General features: G+C 34.5%; 1 protein-coding gene across 40 annotated transcripts in view; it reads left to right on the top strand.

Moving 5' to 3' along the window:
- Window positions 1-23,706, top strand: part of Ptprd (protein tyrosine phosphatase receptor type D) — a 2,211,569-nt gene that overhangs the window by 254,447 nt on the left and 1,933,416 nt on the right. For all 40 annotated transcript variants that reach the window (XM_029475790.1, XM_029475789.1, XM_029475786.1 and 37 more), the window contains exon 2: window positions 14,682-14,736. The gene's annotated coding sequence lies outside the window, so the exon portion shown is untranslated. The remainder of the gene's footprint in view (window positions 1-14,681; window positions 14,737-23,706) is intronic.

Below are 23,706 nucleotides of genomic sequence, written 5' to 3'. Positions count from 1 at the left end.
GTTGTGCCAGCACCATTTGTTGAAAATGCTGTCTTTTTTCCACTGGATGGTTTTAGCTCCCTTGTCAAAGATCAAGTGACCAAGGGTGTGTGGGTTCATTTCTGGGTCTTCAATTCTATTCCATTGGTCTAGTTGTCTGTTGCTATACCAGTATTATGCAGTTTTTATCACAATTTGCAAAATACATTAAACTCAAGGAAAACGAAGACCAAAGTGTGGACACTTTGCCCCTTTTTAGAATTGGGAACAAAACACCCATAGAAGGAGTTACAGAGGCACAGTCTGGAGCTGAATTGAAAGGATGGACCATCTAGAGACTGCCATACCCAGGGATCCATCAGCCTCCAAATGCTGACACCATTGCATACACTAGCAAGATTTTGGTGAAAGGACCCTGTCTCTTGTGAGGCTATACTGGGGCCTAGCAAACACAGAAGTAGATGCTCACAGTCAGCTTTGAATGGATCACAGGGCCCCCAATGGAGTAGCTAGAGAAAGTACCCAAGGAGCTAAAGGGGTCTGCAACCTATATGTGGAACAATAATATGAACTAACCAATACCCCCCAGAGCTCCTGTCTCTAGCTGCATATGTATCAGAACATGGCCTAGTCGGCCATCAGTTGAAAGAGAGGCTCATTGGTCTTGCAAACTTTATATGCCTCAGTACAGGGGAATGCCAGGGGTAAGAAGTGGGAGTGCATGGGTAGGAGAGTTGGGGGGGTGCGGTATGGGGGACTTTTGGGATAGCATTGGAAATGTAAATGAAGAAAATACCTAATTTAAAAAAAGAAATAAATTACATTGTTAACCCTAAAAAAAAAAAAAAAAGAAAGAAAGAAAAAAGAAAAGAAAAGAGAAAAGAAAGAAAGAATAGCGTTGTCTCACTTTGGTTATAAGTACAAATTTGAAGTGGTTTCAGGCATTATATTGGTGTAGTAAAGTGCAGTTGTAAGTTCTCCTCTGTAGTCCATGACTCCACTAGCCCCAGAGAGATAGCTAAGTTTCTAGTAAGACTCATAGGTTGCTCTTGTTGAGCAGGCCTGAAGTGGATTAACTCAATTAGTGAAATACTGACTAACAAAAAGGTATGTATGACATTATTGTACACTTGAGACTAACTTGCCATACTGGTGGTTGATGTGGCTTATAGGTGTCCTAGTTGGGGAGGACTAATTGGCTCATTCTCTTATAAGCCTGCACAATGACTTAAGAGACCATGAATTCTAGTCTAGACTTAGCACCAGTACTCTGGTTATGTGTCCAGATGTGTGGTGTCTCCATGGTGCATGATATCTTCAACAATAGAGACCTAACTTCCTTGTCTGGGAGGTAATTCAGTGCAACTGAAATATGTTGTAACTATCTGAAAATCTCTTGGACAGCTCTGACCAACAACTCAAATGGGGTATTTTTCTAATTTGGTGGTATGAGTTTGAAAATATGATCTATGAATCTAGGAATTATGGTTAGCACAGATGAAAAAATCTTATTTAAGTTGTATGTATATTTTTACAGTAACTTAAGTGTAGTGTATGTAATTTGGGTAGATAAGTAATAATATATTTTCTCCTGACCTTTTTCAAACACCTTTATTGTTTTTTTTTTTGTAGCAACTTTCCTTAATTAGAGCCCCTGAATTTTCCCATTTCCCCTTCAGGTAATTTATACTCTGCTACTCAATTCTCTGTGTGGCCCCTTCTACTTCCCTGGTTTCTGCAGTTAGTTCAGAATTGGGACTCACATCTGAAAATATGTAGTGAGGAGCTTAAGATAGGAGAGGACATGCAACATCAGTTTTTTATTCTGGGTTTGACTTTTTCACACAACATAATCTTTTTGTTGTTGTTGTTGCTCTATCAATTTACCCACAAATTTTATGACTTCAGTTTTCTTTACAATGGATAAGTAGGATATTTCTAATACTTCTTTCAAACAGAAAAAAAAATAGGGAAATATACCTTGAAGAAAAGTTGAACAGTGCTTACAGAATTGAGGCTAACTTTATGTTAACCCTGTTAAGCAGAATGGGTGTAAATGGGGTGATGTTTTAATCATTGCAGAGTGATTGTTTGTTTGCAATCATAATGAGGAATTTGGACACCAAGTACCATGCAAGTATCCAGGCTCATTGCCTGCTCCTGTAATCTCAATTTCACAGAGACAGAGACTGAAGGATTCCTCATACTAGTTGGCCAGTGTATCTAGCAAAGCTTCTGGCTCAATAAATTATTGTATCTAAAATATTGATGTGGAGAGTGATTAAAGAAGAAACCTCCAATTCACCCATGTATCAGGACAGACATGTATACTTCACACATTAACAATATATAGTTCACATATTCATATACATACATAGAAAAATAAGGGCTATTCAAGGAGAACTGCATCCCTTGCTTTTCAATCCAACCTATACTACTTCCATCAATTCCCATAGTGACTGCACCACAATGACAAGAACACAGCTTGCCTGGCTTGAGCTCCCAGCTTTTTCACAAACACAGGAATGTTCTAATTATGTATCACACTTAGCAATGCTGAAGGATAATGAGTCTCTTAAGAATGCCTTTAAAGTAAGCTCTAGAGATATTTTATTGTATATAGAGGCTTACCTTTACTGTATACACATAAATATATGTAATATATGTTACACACACATATTACATGTTCATGATATCACTGAAAATGAGAATAAAATATTTCTTTAAAGTACATCATATATCTATATATAATTTTTAAAATTTTAATTTTATTTGTAATTCTTTTTTTACACATCATATTCTATTCCCAGCCCCTCCTCTCCCACGTTCCAACTGCTCCACATCCTACACCTCCTCCCTAGTACACCCCATCTGCATGATTGCCCCCACCCTCCACTCCATCTGACCTCTAAAAACCATGGGGTCTCCAGTCTTTTGAGGGTTGGTACATCAGCTCTGAATGAACACAACCTGGAAGTTCTCTATTGTATGTGTGTTGGGAGTCTCATATCAGCTGGTGTATGCTGTCTGGTTGTCCAGGGTTTGAATTTTTATTTTTCAAATGATAGTATTGTACTACACACACACACACACACACACACACACACACACATATAATATTATGCTTATTTTATAGTCATATTGTGTGCATATGATTTTATTTCTTAAACATTACATAGAGGAAGCTTATTACTTAATTCCTTAATGAATTTTAGACATGATTCTTAAAATTAATCAGATAATATTTCCAGTCTGGGATACATCAAAATCAGAAAGGCATTTATTTCACCTTCAGGGAGGAAAAGTTCTCATCTGGGCAGTATTAACTTTGAGTTAGAACATATATTTTGATTTTGGAGCCTTTAAAGGGAAACGATATCAACATTTTGTTTATGTTTAATAAAACCACCAAGCTCTCTGAATACTCCTTCCTACCTACTCTCAATCTCATGGATCTATCTTTCTGTCTATCTGTCTATCTATCTTCTATCTATCTATCTATCTATCTATCTATCTATCTATCTATCTATCTATCTATCTAATTTTAGGGCTAACAACTTGGTATATGATAATAAACTAGAGGTTATCCCTCAGAAAAGCTGAGGGATAACCTAAGGGCTCCCTAGTTTGGCAGTCACTAATTGCCTGTAGCTATTCATGTGGTGTTAGAGCTCTGTGAGACACCTGCATCCATTTTAATACATCAGTTTGCTCTGTCATTGTTTAGGTCTTATTTAGGCAGTCATGTTATTGTGAATCCATGGATATGGTTTCTTTGTAATATCTAAAAGACAGTATGTTATAGTAGACTTGCTTATTGTCTGTTTCTCATATTCTTTCAACCCTGTTTCCTCAATGTCCACTAAGTCCTAGGTGTATGAATTGTGTTATAGTTGTATCACTTGATGTTGGACATCTGACATTCACTTGTTTTGAGTAATTGGAGCTTTGTATGTTGAAAAATGTTTTGTGGAAGCAGTGTAAGAGATGTATATATCTATAGGAATAATGAAAAGTATTTATAGTGCAGATAAGTATTACGCTGGTTTAGGGAATTTGCAGTTTTCTACAGTCTATGACCATAATAAATTCTGATTAGTTTTCTAGCACCAGACATCATTTCCTTTCCATTATCTGTCCTCAAGTTGAATTTTGCAGATGTTGTGTATCATCAAAACAAATGTGACACCTTGGATCTTTAGGAAAATCTTGGGTGTGATTCATAACTGAATTAACTAGGTTAGAATAATGATTTCTTTCCTCCCTTGGCAGCTTGCATAGCTTCTTAGGATGCTATGAAAGATAGTCTTCTGGGAGGAGGCTTTCCAGTTAGCTCCAGTTTAGTACCTGAGTTCTGCATCTGATGCGTTTGGTATCTTCAGACCCAAAGGCTTTCCTTCAACATATGGGAGGAATCCAGGAGCAATAGTGGTTACCTAGATTGTTTGGGCACTCTTGTACTCCCAGGACCAACAAATCAATAGGCAATTTCTCATGCCTGTAATGATAGTTTTTGTTAGATAGTGTGTAGTTCTTGATGAGAACATTATAAGTCCAAGTTCTATCATTTCCTTTAAGCTATACACATGGACTTTCATATATTGTGTAAAATTTTAGTAGAATATAAAATAAAATGATTTCTTATGGCTTTTAAAGACATCCTCAGGTTTATTTTTTACCTTTTCTTCTGTGTTAACATCCCCATTCCTCCCAAGTTAAAGCAACCTCCCATTTTCCCCTCAGCTATCTCCCCTCCTTGGTTTTTGCAAGTTCTCCACATTATATATTCACATCTGAAGATGTGACCTGGAAACCACAGATGACAGAACTTAAGCTGTTTTTTTTTTCTTTCTTGAGTCTAGGTTTCCTTATTTCTACTTACATCCATTTGTCTTCAAATTTTATTTTTCTTTACCAATCAAGAGGATTCTATTGTCTTTTTGTTGTTGTTGTTGTTGTGGTTGTTTTTCATTTTTTTTGTTTGTTTGCTTTTTAAGACAGGGCTATTGTTCTATTTTTATTATCTATTCATTTGCTGAAGACCATTTAGTGTATTTCCACTTCCTAGTTGTTTTTACTACAATAGTCATGAAAATGGCCAAGAAGTATTTATGGAGGAGACTTTTCAATTATTTGGGCATAAGACAAGGAGTGGCATGGCTCTACCAGTATATAGTTCCACCATTAATGAATGAGTGTTCCCATTTTCAACATCCTTGCCATTTTTGTGTTGTTTGCTCTATTTTGTCCTTTATTTATTCCCTCTCTCCTTCCCTCCCTCCTATATTCCTACCTTCCTTCCTACCTTGCTTTCTTCCATTCTTCTTTCCTTCTTTCCTTTATTTTGAATCATTTTAGGAGGATTAAAGTTTTAGACAGTAAAATTCTATCAATCAAAGATATATTGCAGCAAATGAAAGAAGTGTCAACATGAGCAGGAAACTGAGTGATCAAAATCACCCTGGAAGTTGGGTGAGGCTATCTAATGTCAGTACTGTCTCTAGTGATGATTTTCCTTCAGCAAGACCATACCATCCAAAACCCATGAGTCAGTTGTTTTCTATTATCGCTATTCTTCCTGGCATGTAACAAAAATCTCATAGCTGTTATTTGTATTTTCCTACTTGCTGGGGATGACTAATACTTTGCAGATATTTGTTAGCTATATTTTTCTCAATCTGTTCTTACTGTGATGTTGATGGGAAAAGACCGTTGCCCACAGTTGTCTTGTTTGTTCATTTGCTTGGAGGAGAGAAAATCCACATAATCTGGCCCAATACATCATGAATGGAGTCTGCAAATCTGTGAGCAAAAATAAACCCACTTTTTCTTTTTTCTTTTGAATATTTTATTTATTTATATTTCAAATCCTATCCCCTTTCCAGCTCTCCCCTCTGGAAACCCCCTATCACATCCCTCCTCCCCCTGCCTCTATGCAAGTGCTCCCCCAACCTCCCAAACACTCCCACCTTCCCTCTAGGCATTCCCCTACACTGATGTTCAACAAGGCTATCCTCTGCAACAAATGCAACAGGAGCCATGGGTCACACCATATGTAGTCTTTGGTTGGTGGTCCAATCCGTGGGAGCTCTGGAAGGTCTGGCCAGTTGCTCCCTCCACGGGACTGCAAATCCCCTCAGCTCCTCCAGTCCTTTCTCCAAATCCTCCATTGGGGACCATGAGTTCAGTCAAATGGTTGCCTATGAGCATCTGCCTCATATTTGGCAGGCTTTGGTAGAGCCTCTCAGGAGACAGCCATATCAGGCTCCTGTCAGCAAACACTTTCTGGCATCCACAATAGCATCCAGGTTTGGCTAATGTTTATGGGATGGATCACCACTATGGGCAGTCTATGGATGATCTTTCCTTCAGTCTCTACTCCACACTTTGTTTCCATATTTTCCCCTATGAGTATTTTGTTTTCCCTTCTAAGAAGGACTGAAGAATCCACACTTTTTTCTTCCTTCTTCAGTTTCACATGGCCTGTAAATTATATCTTGGGTATTCCAAATTTTTGTGTTAATATCCATTTTCAGTGAGTGTATACCATTTGTTCTTTTGTGACTGGGTTACCACACTCAGAATGATATTTTCAAGTTCCTTCCATTTGCCTGTGAATTTCATGAAGTCATTGTTTTTAATAGCTGAGTAGTACTTCATTGTGTAAATGTACCACATTTTCTGTATCCATTCCTATGTTGAGAGACATTCAGGTTGTTTCCAGCTTCTGGTTATTATAAATATGGCTATTATGAACATAGTGGAACATGTGTCCTTATTACATGTTGGAGTATCTTCTGGGTATATGCCCAGGAGTGGTATAGCTGGTTCCTCAGGTTGTACGATGCCCAGTTTTCTGAGAAACTGCCAGACTGATTTCTAGAATACTTGTTCTAGCTTTCAATCCCACCAGCAATTAAGGAGTGTTTCTATTTGTCCATATACTCACTATCTGCTGTCATATGAGGTTTTGATCTTAGCCATTCTAACTGGTGTGAGGTGGAATCTCAGGGTCATTTTAATTTGTATTTGCCTGATGATTAACGATGTTCAACATTTCTCTAAGTGTGTCTTGGCCAGTTCATTTTCCTCAGTTGAAAGTTTCATATTTAGCTCTGTTACATATTTTTAATAGTGTTATTTGGTTCTCTTTGGGTCTAACTTCTTGAATTCTTTGTATATATTGGATGTTAATTCTCTATTAGATGTAGTATTATTAAAGATCTTTTCCCAATATGTTGGCTGCCATTTTGTCCAATTAACAGTGTCCTTGAACTTACAGAAGATTTGCAATTTTATGAGGTCTCATTTGTTGATTCTTTATCTTAGAGCATAAGCCATTGGTGTTCTGCTCAGGAAATTTCCCCCTGTTCCCATGTATTTGAGGCTTTTCCACACTTTCTCTTTTAATAGTTTCAGTGTACCTGGTTTTATGGGTAGGTCCCTGATGCACTTGGACTTGAGGTTTGTACAAGGAAATAAGAATATATCAATTTTTATTCTTCTACATGCCTACTCCCAGTTGAAGCAGCATCATTTTCTGAAAATGCTGTCTTTTTTTCCACTAGATGGTTTTAGCTTCTTTGTCAAAGATTAAGTGACCATCAGTGGGTGGGTTTATTTCTGGGTTGTCAGTTTTAATCCATTGATCTACCTGACTGTCTATTTACCAATTCCATACAGTTTTTATCACGATAGCTCTGTAATACAGCTTGAGATCAGGGATCGTTATTCCCCCAGATGTTCTTTTATTGTTGATAATATTTTCCAGTCACATGGGTTTCTTGTTATTCCAAATAAATTTTAGAATTATTCTTTGTAACTCTATAAGAATTGTGTTGGAATTTTGATAGGGATGGCATTGAATCTATAGATTGCTTTCAGCAAGATATTTACCTGATTAATTTTTCCAATCCAGGAGCATGAGAGATCTTTCATCTTTCAAGAGCTTCTTCAGATCTTCTTTGAGTTCTTTCTTCAGAGACTTGAAGTTCTTTTCCTACAGATCTTTCACTTCTTGGATTAGTGTCACATCAAGATATTTTATATTGTTTGTGACTATTGTTAAGTTTGCCATTTCCCCAATGTCTTTCTCAGCCTGTTTATCTTTGTGTAGAGGAAGGCTACTGATTTAAGTTTATTTTATATCCAGCCACTTTGCTGAAATTGTTTATCAAGTTTAGGAGTTCTCTGGTAAAATTTGGGGTCACTTAAGTATACTATCTTATCATCTGCAAATAGTGGTATTTTGATTTCTTCCTTTCCAATTTGTATTCCCTTGACCTGCTTTTGTTGTCTAATTTGTCTAGCTAGAACTTCAAGTACTATATTGAATAGATAGGCAGAGAGTGGGCAGCCTTGTCTAGTCCCTGATTTCAGTGGGATTACTTCACGTTTCTCTCTATTTAGTTTGATATTGGCTATTGCTTTGCTGTATATTGCTTTTAATATATTTAGGTATGGGCTTTGAACCTGAACTTTTAACCTGAAGGGATGTTGAATAATGTCAAATGCTTTGTCAGCATCAAATGAAATGATCATGTGTGTTTTTTTTTCCTTTGAGTTAGTTTATGTAGTGGATTATGTTGGTGGATTTCTGTATATTGAACCATTTCTGCTTCTTTGATATGAAGCCTACTTGATTGTGATTGTGCTGATTTATCATTATGATGTGCTTTCTGGATTTGCTTTGTAAGAATTATATTGAGTATTTTTGCATCAATATTCATAAGGGAAATTGCTCTCAAGTTCTTTTTGTTGGGTCTCTGTGAGGCTTTGGTATCAGCACAACTGTGGGTCATAGACCAAATTGGTTAGTGCTCCTTCTGTTTCCATTTTGTGGAATTTGAAGAGTATTGGTATTTTTAGGTCTTTGGAAGTCTTATAGAATTCTGCACTAAAACTATTTGGTCCTGGGCTTTGTTGTTGTTGTTGTTGTTGTTATTGTTGTTAGAAGACTTTTAATGACTGCTTCTATATCTTTAGTGGTTATGGGAATGTTTAGATAGTTTATTTGATCCTGATTTAACTTTGTTACTTGGTATCTAGAAAATTATCCATTTCATCCAGATTTTCCACTTTTAATAAGTATAGGCTTTTGTAATTGGATCTGATGATTTTCTTAACTTTCCTCAGTTTCTGTTGTTATATCTCCCTTTTCATTTCTGATTTTGTTAATTTGGTTACTGTATTTATGCCCTCTGCTTAGTCTGGTTAAGCATTTATCTATCTTGTTGATTTTCTCAAAGAACCAGCTCCTGGTTTGGTTAATTCTTTGTATAGTATTTCTTTATTTCTTCTTTGACCAAGTTATCATTGAGTAGGGTGTTGTTCAGCTTTCATATGTATGTTGGCTTTCTTGGTATGTTGTTTTTTTGGTATTTAAAACGAGCCTTAGTCCATGGTGACCTGATCAGATGCATCTGACTTTTTAATCTTCTTATATCCGTTGAGGCCTGTTTTGTGATCAATTACATAGTCAATTTTGCGGAAGGTGGAGAAGGTACCATGAGATGCTGAGAAGAAAGAATAATCTTTTGTTTTAGGATGAAATATTCTATAAATATCTTATAAATTCATTTGGTCCATAATTCTGTTAGTTTCATAGTGTCTCTGTTTGGTTTGTGTTCCCATGATCTGCCCCTTGATGAGAGTGGGGTTTTGAAGTCTCCCACTGTTATTGTGTGAGGTGCATTGTCTGCTTTGATTTTAATTAAAATTTCTTTTATGGATGGGGGTGCCCATCCATATGGAGCTTAAGTGTTCAGAATTGAGAGTTCTTGGTAGATTTTCTGTTTAGGATGATGTTGGTTGTGGATGTACCACAGACAGCATTTGTTATGTGAAGGTTTGTTCCCTTCTGCCTAATTTCTCTCAAAATTTTATCATGATGGCTTCTCAATATTTTGATATTAGAATACTTTCTTTCATATAAAATAGTTATACTTCTCTCAATTGTATAATGTAAGTTTTCTTTACATCATCATATGTAACAAAAATTTAAACTATCTAAATATATACCATTGTCCTTATTAGGATTATCAGCAAAATCTTACATGCATTGCTGATACTAATTTTTGAATTTTGATGACTATGTTTATATAATAAACAGTCACTGAAGACTTGCTGTTCTTTACTCAAAAAACTACAATAAATGAATTTTTAAAAGTATTAGACAGTCTTTATAAAGTACTATCTACATATATCAAAACCCCCACAAAACAAAAATAATTAAAAATGTATAGTAGCCCACATATCCATAATTACCCAATTATAACAAATGGAAACAGAAATTCACATTGCAGTAAAGACAACCTTTTCAACATTGCCACTAAGAAAAGTTGAATCTACATGCAGAAGAATAAAACAGTATTCTTGTCTTTTCCCTTGCCCTTTAATCCATTTGTAGTTAATTTCAAATGGATCAAATGCCCTAAGGTGAGAGGTGGAATTTGAAAACCTTTAAAGAGAAACCTAAAGAAAGCCTTCAAGATACACTCTTACTGGAGACTTTCTGATATGACTCTCTTTTCTTGGGAAATAAGGCTAACAATTGATAAAAAGAAAGGAGCTTGTGAACTTAAATTGCTTCTGCACAGCAGGGGAAACAGTGACCAGAGGGAAGAGCAACCAATGGATTATGAGAAAATATTTGCTACCTATACATCTAACAGAAAATAATCTAGAAAATAAAAAAAAAATTCCTGCCAAAAAAATATAATCAGACCAATATATGAGCTACAGAAATGGCTACAGTTCTTAGTAAATGAAATATTCAATTTCCATAACTGTCAGGGGGTAAAATTTAAAACTTTACTCTACTTACACAATGGAATATTTTTCCTATTTAAAAAAGTAAATTATGAAATTTATAGATAAACATATAGAACAAGAAAAACATCCTGAATAAAGTAACCCAAATCTCAAAGACAAATATTATGTTTTCCCTTATATGTGAATGTCATCTTTTAAAAATATATTTTATTTATTTATTTACATTGCAAATATTACCCCTCTCTTGGTCATCCCTCACACAGTTCCTCATCCCATTCCTCTTTCATCTTGCTTCTGGAAGTGTGATCCCCTCTCCAGGACTCTCCATTCCTTGGGATCTCAAATCGCTCAATGATTAAGTGCATCTTCTCCCACTGAGGCCTGACCAGACAGACCTCTGCTATTTTTGTGCTAAGGGCCTTGGTCTAGAACTTGTAAGCTCCTAGTTGGTGAATGAGTCTCTGATATCTTCCTGGGGTCTGTGTTAGCTGGGCCTGCTGGTTTTTCTATAGGGTCATAGGGCCAAGAGAATGAAAGTGTATCATCTTTTAAGCCTTCAGCATGAAAGGAAAATTCATATAACCATGGAGATTTGGTATTATCTATGGAACTGTAGGGATGATTCTCACTTTTAAGGGAATATAGAATATATAGTCTATAGAGACACAGTGGTAATATTAAATGGAATGAAAATAACAATGGAAGAATTGGGTTAATGTAGGAATATGGGGAGGGGCAGTTGACTAATAAAGGCCATTTGAAAAATTAAATGGAAATTTACTACTGTAGATGCTTCTTTATAATACACACACACATATATATATGCATATTTATGTACACACACATACATGTATATATCCAAATGGAGTCCCCAAATTATGGGTGAAAAAATGCTCTAACTACATATCTTTTAACACTACATGGAACCTTTGGTTAGAAACATCTAGCTAAACACATGGCCAAAATAGACTCCATGGAAATTCAAAAATATATCAGGTTTAAAGAACTAATAGGGGCTGGTGAAATGGCTCAGTGAGTAAGAGCACCCGACTGCTCTTCCGAAGGTCCAGAGTTCAAATCCCAGCAACCACATGGTGGCTCACAACCATCCGTAACGAGATCTGGTGCCCTCTTCTGGAGTGTCTGAAGACAGCTACAGTGTACTTACATATAATAAATAAATAAATCTTTTAAAAAAAGTTAAAAAAAAAAAAAGAACTAATAGATCCTTCTATGAGTGTATCAGTTTATACTTATTTAGGTTGCATAATGTATGAGTATTATTACCTCTATTTTTGTATGTTATCTTACTGCAAATTTATTCATTAATATTTTGGATTGTATAACATACCAGCAATTGTCTTACATAGAAGCTCTTTATGATGACTTTTAAAAATAAAACTCCATTGTATTATATGTTAGTTACAATGGCAGTCATGAATGGCCTCAAATGATAATGATAATGTGCACAAAGGGAATCTGTGTCCCTGTAATACTGCTGTGATAATGGACATGGCACTGGTCCACACATTAAGTGGCCAGTGAGACATATGACTCAGAAAATCATACATTATATTTTCTGAAAAATATATAAAATCAGAATAAAGATATAATGCAAATTTTACTGATATTTAAATATTTTAAATGTGTACCTAACATAAATATTAGACAATGGAGGCTGGTTTGAAGAAGGTTTTATATAATCCTAATTTTTGTTTTTTTGAAAATATACATATCACTTATAAAAATGAAAATCTAGCAGCATTTACTGTCAACTAAATTTATTTTCTGCAATAATTATCCCTGTTAGAATTATATTTTTAATATGAGTATCACTTTTATCATATAATGGGCAATAACTAAAACTTGTCTTCAACTTTTCTAAAAATATTATCATGTTGATATTACACATGACACATAATATATTTTTTAATCTGTCAGTACATTTTGAATTTGAAATGATTAATACATATGAATACATTCTAATACATTTTGTCAATTATTATTTCAGTATTATGTTAATTAGTTGGTGTGTGGAGCTTATCTTTCTAATTGTTTATGAATTAAATAACATTATTAATTAGTCTATGAGTATGGATATATACCCCTTCTCATTCTCAGAAAGCAAACATTTATTAAATCTCAAGCAGGCAGATACTGCAGTCAATAAATATGTTTTAGAGAAAATATGCATGTTAAATGATTTATTATTGTCTATTCAAAGATTGTTTATTTTACTTTAGCATATAAATTTGTAATGCTTGCTAATGTCATATAGAATAGAGATTGCTAAGATTAATAAAAAACAACAATATACACTAGAATATTGCATTTCCCACTTTCAAAAAATAAGTTTGACTCCGTCTTCAGATTATTCAAAGTTTTAATGAAAATTTGTTTTGTTATATTTTCTAGTCTAGATAAAATTGCTTATATATATTTTCCATTGTAAAATATATTCAGTCACTGGAATCTTTTACCACCTCAAGGTTGCCTTTTCCATTTCTCAGTCCATGAATCATTTTGTATTAAAGACATAGACTTGCTGAAAATCCTGTGGCATTTCTAAAATTTTAGAGTTGGGATGATGATTTAGAAAATATGATTATTGTATTCTCATCCCACAAAATTAAAAATGATTGTTATAGAGAGGAATAAACAAACAGTAGACTGGTTACCTGTAAGTGACAGAGGACAAATTCAAGGGTACAATCCTGATCAAGACAAGAGTCACTATCAATGGATGGTTCCTAGATGTAATGCATATAGTGTTCATACTAATTACTTTATGAAGCAGACTAAGGCTTCAGTTTGTTTGTGCAAGAAAGACTGCCTACTGTCAAGCAATCAAGCACTGCCCACTTTAATTGCAATTTATTCCAAGAAGCACAATCTATTGATTCTAGCATACACTTATGTCACAGCAGTATCATTATTTGACTTTGTTTTAACAGCTTCAAAAGGTTAGAAACTTAGAGACCACTGTGCAAGAAGCCATTAAAAAGCCAAGTTGTTAGCACTCAGTGCCTGAATGGTCACTGTGTAGAAAATTAGTTTCAGGGATGGAGAAATAATATTGTTTATGTACTCAGTATCAACTAGTGTTAACCTATAATAAATATTACTTAATAATTATAAAGCAGAAAAAAAGCAGGAAGATAAATATAATTCTCTGCTATTTACAAGTAACCAGCTATTTAGAGATATAAATTTCCCAGGATTGCATTAAAATGAGAGAAGTCATCCATTGACAACAAAGCATATTCTTAACATCTTGTATTGGAATTTTACACTAAATATTTCATGTTGTGGCAGTAATCTCAGCATATTTAATAATGTTGAAATTGACATTCACATGAACATTGTAGCAATTTGATTGCTAAACTATAAAATATAAATAAGTAAATTAAATTCCTTTAAATTAAATATAAATTTTAATCACTTTAATTTATTCCACAATGTGGAAATAAATGAAAGGACATATTTTCTTTTGCATGCATTGGAGTGATAGAAGTCCATTAAGGAATGTTCAGTATTCAAAAAAATGTATTCAGAATACCTGGGAAGATGTCTCTTATAATTTCCAAGAATCTGCTATTCAGAGAATACATAGGTTATATTTTGTGAAAACACAACAAAACACAACACAACACACACACACACCTGAAAACAAAACAAACAAAAACAATTCCAAATAACTGACCAGCTACAAGGGCTACATAAAATCTTCTAATAACAATTCAAGTAGCAAGAAGTACTTAGAGAAAATGAGAGACTGAATATTTTGTCTCGTTCATAGCTTATAAAAGTATATAATGTTTTCATATTTTATATTTGGATAAATTTTCATTCATAGAATGAATAAATAAATTGATTTATTTAAGAAACTCAAAAGAACATATACTAAGTATGATGTCCTCATTTTTCAGGTGAAGAAATGAAGAATCAAAGAAGTAAAGGACCTATCCCATAATCACATAACTAGTAAGTAATACTTGCAGATGAAATTAAATTATCTCTCTTTTGAGTTCTTCTCTATATAAGATGATAGTTTCTCATTTTGGATAAAAATACCAGTTCTCATTCCCTATTACATTTGTGTGGCAGCCTTGATTTTATACAAGTTGTATTGTTTCTTGTTCTTTACAATAGAATCTTGTATTCTTTTTAGAATTAATAGTATAGTTGAAGAGATGATGTATCACAACAAGTCATTAACTTTCAATTGAGAGCTTTCTGTCCCATGATCTTAGGGAAATTACCCTCATGTAATCTTCATAAAACATTGTAAGAGAGGTTGTTTTCTTTGATCATGCAAATAAACCAAGGCGTTAAGATGGTTGGTGTTTTGTAGAGGTACATAATGTCAAAGTTATATTATAGTTCTTCATCTCTAAGACATCAAAGACATTGTGTTTACTGCTCTATGATTTTTGAACTTATAAAACAATGACAAAAGTGGTAGTCATTGAAATTATGTAGCCTATTGATTATAACTGTTTGCAGTTATACAACAGTACACATACTGAAGTAGGGAATGAAAGATAACTTGAGTTGATACTGAACATGCTCTAAGACTTCTGTGCTCTTGTTTTGCTCCCCAAATAACAAGTCTTTGAAAAATTTTTGCTGGAAAAATCCTAGATGTAATTATATTTGTAAACGGGGAAAGAAATGCTGGAAATACATGTTTATTACACTATCACAAGCAGAGACTGACAAGTTGTCAAGTTAAGTGGAGGAAAAGAAAGCCTTTAATTGACCTCATATACCATTAAAGAATTGGTTTAAAGAAGCAATTGACATTTTGAGCTGCATGAGACATAGGTACGTTTAGTTAGATGAAATCAATGTCTTTTGTGAAAAAGACAAAGGTCGAAGCATAGAGGAGGCAATTGGGAAGATTTTGTTAATGGAGAGTAGCCCAAGTGATGGTTGTGATAAAAAGTGGTATGTTTTATCAAATAGTTTGACTGAGGTTTATTAAGAATATCCCTTTAAGCCATTAAATGAGTTGAAGATGTATTACTTTTGCTGTTATTTTATACGTTTAAAGGAATAATCAGAGCTATTCATTTAGAAAAATGCTGTGTATACTGAATTGTGAGCATCAATTCTTATGATTAAGTAGTTTGAGGGGTCAAAGTAAAATTTTTAACTTTGGATTGTTAAGTATAGCAGGGCATCCATCTCACAATCAATTACAATTGCTCAGATTTCTTTTATTGTATTTAAGATTTATTATTGTTCATGAATGTGATTGTGTTTGAAAGAGAGTTGTCATATAATTGTGGGGCTGACTATGGAAGCTAGAAGAGGGTGTGTCAGAGCTGCTGGATCTTGATTTCTGAGCTACATTACATAGGTTATAGCCAACAACTTCACATCTTCAAAAACAGCAGTCTTAAAACTGAACATTCTTTCCAGTCTTTTTCAGAGTTCTAAAGTAAATTTAAAGAGATATAATATCAATTTACTTCCTAATTGTCTTTTACATATATCTGTTGAATTAATAAATGACATTTTTCTGTCCTACCAAGCTATCTTGAAAATATGTCACCTGAGGTGAAAATGAACTTATTACATTTTATTTTCTAGAATATTATCTCTCCCTAAAGAAGTTTATACAAGAGAATGCCCTTAGTTTTAAGATATCTCTCTTTACCTGAAATGTGTACTTCAGTAAAAGTAAAAAGTAAGAAACAATAAGAAACACTTGCTTAACTTGTGCCATAGGACCAAACTAAAATAGTATGAAGCATCTAAAATGCTTTGCTGGGGTAACAAAGAAACTACAAACACAAAATATCTTTTATTAAATAAAAATAATTTAGCATCCAAAGCAAAAAAAAAAAAAAAATCAACTGCTTGGTGGGTAAAAAGATGGAAGAACTTATAGGCTAGCCCAAGTACTGGCTAGTTATCTGTCAACTTGACAAAAGCTAGTGTCATTGGAGAGGGTAGAAACTTCATAAAATCAGGCTGTTGATAGATCTGTAGGGCATTTTTCTTAATTAGGGATTGATGGAGGAGGGTCCAGTCTATTGTCAATAGGGCCATCCTTGGTCAGGTGGTTCTTGGTTATATAAGAGAGCATACTAAGCAAGCCAAGGGAACAAGCAATTAAACAACACTCCTAGATAGTCTCTGCATCAGCTGTTATTGTTCCAGGTTCCATTTGATAAACAGTGTTATGAAAACGAATTTGAATCACCCCCTTTCTCCCCAAGTTGCTCTGGTCGTGGTGTTTCATCTCAGCAATAATATCCCTAAGTTTTTCAGCCCCTAACCTGGGTACTCAATGCAACATAACTTGTTTATTACTACTTCTGAGACTTTTTTTTTTTAATTCATTAGAAATGCCAGTGAGTGGATATTTCCTCATGGTGATCTTTAAGGAAATGACTGACATGGTACAAGCCACCCCTCTCCCCACATCGCCCTGCTGTACTTTATAGCTTGTTGAATCTATAATCTATGAATTTTAGCTTTAACAATGCATTGTCTTTATTTTATTAATTTTAGTTTTTGAAATAGGCTGTAATTTACACCAAGCTGGTCTCTACTTACCCCATAGACAAGACTGACCTTGACAATTGTTGATCATCTTGCTACCTGAGTGCAGAGATTACCACCTTGAAACACCAGACCTGGTCTTTTTTTCTGAATCATATATATATCTCTTCAATTGACCCTATGTATTTTTTTTAAAAAAATCACACACACACACACGATGTACATTCTATTTCAAATCTTATATTTTCTTCTTCTCCACATGGACACAGGCTCTCTTTGAAACAACTCCCTTGCCATCAGAAGTGTTGTCAATTGTCAATTCATATTAACAGTTCTGCTCTTTTAAGGAAGCAACAGATATTGATATTGGGGCTAGTTAAGCAAGTTCTATATATAAATCTGACATTGTATTTATTCAAGACTGTAATGAAAAGAAGAGTGTGAGCTCAAGGTGGAAACAGGTAACAACATTACAACTTTATCTACAGCTCTATTAAAAGTCAAATATGCCAATCTGGTGAAACTTTGGTATGAATACTCTATAACATTGCACATGCCTGTCACCTAACAGATAGTGATGAATATTATGAATTTGTTACTGAAAGATTTTTTTTGGTCTATTCCATTATTTTATTTTGAAAATTACTGCCAGTGAAAGGTTATGACCAAAGAGATAAAAATCTAAGACTAAATTTCAGTCTGCTGTCTCAAAAAGCATTCCTTCACATGCTTAAATATCACTAGTTCAACAAAAGGTGAGTTTGCATAGAAACTCAGGTGAAGCACTTACTCTTGCTACATTTCTCACTCTGACTGTGGTGTGCAAAGAAAGACCCATTTGTGTTCCACTATGGTCTTGTCTTCATACACTCTTCACTGGTTCCTGAATTCAAAATGGAATGAGCATCATGCATAAATGATAAAAAGTAATCATTGCTTTTTAATACTAATAGGAAAATGAGATATTTATAGTTTTCCCAGCAAAGATATCAATGGATTTTCCACTGTCATATGGTTTACCTGGATAGGGTTGTTGAAAATACATTTTAAGTTGAAAGACATCTTTATTCTGTTGAAAATACTGTGACTCATAGACCACTACCATAGATTCTGAAATAAAGAATAACATGTATGAAAATATGTTTCTATTACTTTCGTGCAATGGGCCTTGACTAGCTCTCCAAGTGTCTCTTTCTGTGCCACGATTCTGTATCCTCTGACCTCTTCTCCGCATAAACAATTCCCATTTAAATCTTCAGAATGCTGAGATAACATTTCTGAGATAACGTTTCATCATTCCTATTTTCAGACATTTTACTAAAACAAAACAAAACAAAAATACATGTTAAACTATCTTCATATGTATATTTATCAAAAACACGACCCTCATTCTTTTATGCGGAAGTATTCATGAATACACAGTTTTGGTTCATATACAAGTTTAATAGCACAATTCTACATATTAAAAGTTTACAAATTGGGGCACTGGTGAAATATCTCAATAGTTGAGAGCAGTGGCTGCTTTTTCCAAATAACCAAGTTTGAGTTCACGTTCCTACATGGTCTTTCACACATAACTGTAACATCATTTCCAGGACATCTGACCCATTCTTTTGGACATCATAAACACTAGGTATGCTTGCAGTACACAAAAAGACATGTAGGCAAACACTCAGACACAATATGTTTTTTAATTGAATCTTCTAAATTTTATAAGGACATATTTATTAATATAATCCATATAAATTTTATATTAAGATGGCTATTCTGACGAGGAACATAATTTATAACTTACATTCATTTATTTTTTATTGCTATAGTAAACATTATAACAAAAAGCTATGCAGAGAGGAAAAGGTTTATTTTAGCTAGTGCCCCATCACTGAGGGATGTCAGAGAAGGAACTCTAGACGTAAAGCACTGTCCATGGAAGAACGATGCTTCAACATTTGTTGTCCGTAGGTTGACCAGTCAGCTTTCTTATAAAATTGAGGGTGACATGATGAATGGTTTCAGACCTCAGAGTGGGTAGAGCTCTCTCTTACCAAGCTTTGGTCAAGAGAATGCTCTAAAGACAAGCTCTACAAGCCAGTATGAGGGAATTTTTAAATTACTTTTATTTTTTTACATTCCAGCCATTACATTATCCCTCCAGGTCTGCAGTCCCAGAGTTCCAAAACCCGTTCCTCCTCCCCCTGTCTCCAAGACGATGTTCCAACCCCCACCCCATCCTCTGCCAAGCCTCAAAGCTCCCTGTGGCTTCAAGTCTCTCTCCATGGTTAGGTACTTCTCCCACTGAGGCCAAACCAGGTAGTCCTCTGCTCTATATATGTTGGGGGCCTTGGAATAGCTAGTGTATGCTGACTGGTTGGTGGCTCAATGTCTGCAAGATCTCATGGGTCCGAGTTAGTTGAGACTGCAAATCTTCCTATAGGATCACCGTGATGAGGGCATTTTTAAATTTGAAGTTGTTTTTTTGTTTGTTTGTTTTTTCCCAAATCCTGGATTTAGTAAAGTTAAGAACAACAACAACAAAAAACCAGATAAGAACTATGTTATATGTAAATCCATATAGGCACCAACATTTGGAAGGCTAAATTTTGTTGTATTGAACTGTTTATCTGTCAGTATCTATTTTCTTGGCTGTCTGACTGTCTATGCACTTATCTACCTACCTTCTATTATCTAATTTTGCTACCAATCTATCTCTTCTATCTTATCAAAGAAAATTTACATTCAATTTTATTGCTAGTTGATAATCAATTTCATTTGTCTATGCCATAAGATATCCCACATCAAAAAGAGTTAATAATTTAATATGGTAGTCTTTCATTACATTATATTAAACCAAAACAGACCAACAAGCATTACAATTATGAAACTGGAAAAAGGAAGAAGACAGTGACTCAGTGACTCAATACTCTGTCGAGATACAGTATTTGCTGATGGTGCGTCTGCAAGCCAGCTTCTGGCAAGGTACATATGATGATTCTTAGCTCAGTGTTCACCATTCAAAATCTCCTCATTGTTATTTCTCATTGCATACATAGAATTAATCCATTTCTACGTCTGTAGCAATGTATTTGATCTTTACTGCCAAGTTCCACAACTCGCCGTATGGCCTTGTTTTCTCTTTTAGATACAGTTCTAAACATTTCCTGTCTTGTCATTATTTGCTGACTTTTCCTCATGTTCTGTCAAGGATAAAGAGTTCCCCCCACTTCTCTTATTTTCATTATTTTGGCTCTTACACGATCAGCTTTCTATATTAGACTTACTCTTCCTAGATGTTAGAGCACCTATTCTTGCTGATCCATTCTTTTCTATGTTATGTTCCTAACTGGATATGAACTCAGGCCAGTGCCATCTAAGCAAATTTATATATCTGCTTCCATAACCCATGGAAACATCCCACACATGATCTGCAATGTTTCCCATAGTATGATTATTTGAGAAAACAGGAAACCTTTGCTTTCTAAGGCCTCTTTACTTGTGTGCCCTTTCTCTGATTACTTAGTAATTTTCCAGATTTTAGGATTCCAATGTTGTTTTCACCGAGCATGAGTACTCTAGTTCAAGAATGACCTCATTTTTATATGCCTTGCACAGTTCAACTTTTTTAGTGCCAAATTATAGACCACAATTTGTCTGTATCACAGTTTATATATTCATGTATGAAAGGAACTTGATTATTTCCAGTTTTTAGCAATTATAAGAGCATGTGTGCAGATTTTTTACAGGAAAATGTACTTTTGAGCACCTAGGATAAAATAAAGTGTGTAATATTACCTTTAATATTTTTTAAGAAAACATCAAACTATCTTCCAAAGATAAGGTTGAACTTTAACAATTAGCAAAATGAATAAGAGTCTTTGTTGCTCCATATCCTTTATTGTGGTTTGTGCTTTAAATATTATGAGGGGTTTTTTTTGCCTATTTTTTAATCATATAAAACTTTAACCTTTTGAAAATATTATACATATCTAGACCATGATTTGAACAAATGTGTCTGCTCTTCCACTTTTATTACTTTTCCCATAATTCCTACTACTTTTCTCATTCAATTTCAGAATGTTTAAATCTTTAAACCTCATCATGATCAAATAAATGAGTTTCTGAATCTTTAAATCATTTTAATTTTTTATTTGTTCTTTGGAATTTTTATGCAGAGTATTTTTATCATAATCCTTTCTATACCACATCTTCTCTCAGTCCTCTCTCCCATCCTCCAACTTCATCTTCATCCTCTTTCCTAATAAAACAGAACAGAACAAGCTCCAAAAAAGGAGTCTAATTTGTGTCCAACAAATATTTCTGAGTATGGGCCTTCCCTGTGGTTAATATATCCAGGGTCATACCACTGAGAGAAATATGTTTTTTCTCTCCCAGTAGCAATCACTGGCTAGAGGTAGTACATTATGCCAACTTTTCCTCTTCTGTGTTGGTTATATATCTACCTTGAGTGTGAGCAACAAGTCTCGCTGGCATAGTTTCTGTGAGCTCATATGTTCATCAGCCTTGTCACGTTTAGAAATTGTTCATTCCCAGAAGATATCCACAAACTCAAGCTCTTATAATCTTCCACCCCCTTTTCTTCATAGATTCCCTGCGCCTTGAGTGGAGGCATTTGGAATAAGACATCCCATTTATGGCTGAGTTCTCCAAATTATCTCAATCACTGAATGTTGTCCGTCGTGGTCGTGGATCACTGCATTAATTACCATCTACCTCAAGAGGAATCTTCTCTGCCAAGGGCTAAGAAATGCACTCTTAGTTGTTTCAGCCATGATGATAGATCAATTTTATGAAAAACATTATCTTTATCATGTGATACCTTCCTATCCTTGTACAGGAACTATCTCTACAATCATTATTTTCAACTGGGATAATCATAGTTTCAAAGTTTCTGTTCATGTGTTAGTCTAATGCTTAAGCATTTAATTAGGTTGTACACTAATGTATATTTTGTTTTTCATATAAGTTAAATTTGCTTGTTTATACTATGTAGAATGATGTTTTGACTTGTTTTCTAGCTTTGTATCAAAAAACCTTGTTCTGATGGCTTAACAGCTTGTGGAGTTTCAATGTCATGGTTGGGATTATTCCTTTATATTTTCAAAGAGATGCTTTACTTCTTCCATAAATTAAACATGGTTTTACTTATCCCTTTGTTTAGTTCTTTGTTAAAATATCATTTCATTAGCAAGTACTACCAGCATCATTTCGAAGGAGTGGGAAGAACAAATTCCCATTATTTATGATGTTAGAAGAAGTGTACTAGCTCCTATCCACTAAATGAATTTTTCTTACTCACGGATTTCTTGTGAATTTTTATGATTTATGCATTTTTATAGTTTTGTAAATGCTTTCTTTGTATATCATAGAATCATTCAATTGTTCTTCCTTAGAATGTTAATATGATAAAAGGAATTAAATAATACAGTTTTATTTAGTATTATTAAATCAACATCCCATAGACTTATTTTAATAGTATTAACTTCTAATAAAGTTGAAGAACTATGCTTATACCATTTCTTGTTTTAAATTTATCAGCACTACTAGTATAATATATAGCTTCTAAATGCTGTGACATTGTCACCAAAAATCCCTATGCAATATTTATAGGCATCTCCATGTAAAAGAGACATTATGGAATCATTAATCTCATTGTACATGAGGGTACAATATTCAGAATTAAAATAATGAAAATTTGTAATCACCTTGATTAGAATTTTGTAGGTGGAAGACATTTCTCATTTTTATTAATTAACTAATTTATTTATTTATGTATTTATTTATTTATTTATTTATTTATTTATTTATTTATTTATTTATAGACTTCAGATTTTATTCCCCTTTCAGTCTACCCACCTGAACAGACCTCTAAACTTCCTGGGCCTCCAGTCTCTTAAGGGTTAGGTGCACCTACTCTGACTGAACCCAGGCCCAATAGTCCTCTGCTATGTATGTGTTGGGGGGCTCATATCAATCAGCTTGCATATGCTGCCTGGTTAGTAGTCCAGTGTTTAAGAGATCTCCAGGGATTTCATGTTAATTGAGAATGCTGGTCCTCCTACAGGTTCACCTTTCTCCTCAGCTTCTTCCAGCTTTCCCCTAATTCAACCACAGGGATCTGTAGCATCTATCCATTGGTTGGGTGAAAATAGCTGCATCTGACTCTTTCATTTGCTTGTTGGGTCTCTAAGAGGACAGTCATTATAGGTCCCTTTTGTGAGAACTCCATAGCCTCAGTAATAGTGTCAGGCTTTGGGGCCTCCCCTTCAGATGGATCCCACTTTGAGCTAAACCTTCTTTTCCTCAGGCTTCTCTATATCTCCATCCCTATCCCGAGCTTTTGTCCCCGCCGGCAAGAACACACTCAGGACAACCGGAATCTTCTGCAGCAAAGCTTTATTGCTTACTTCTCAGGAAGATCTC

This window comes from Mus caroli, chromosome 4 (assembly GCF_900094665.2).
Source record: "Mus caroli chromosome 4, CAROLI_EIJ_v1.1, whole genome shotgun sequence".
Classification (NCBI taxonomy): Eukaryota; Metazoa; Chordata; class Mammalia; order Rodentia; family Muridae; genus Mus; species Mus caroli.
Note: the sequence above shows the minus strand (reverse complement) of the source record. Positions and strands in the feature narration are given on the sequence as shown.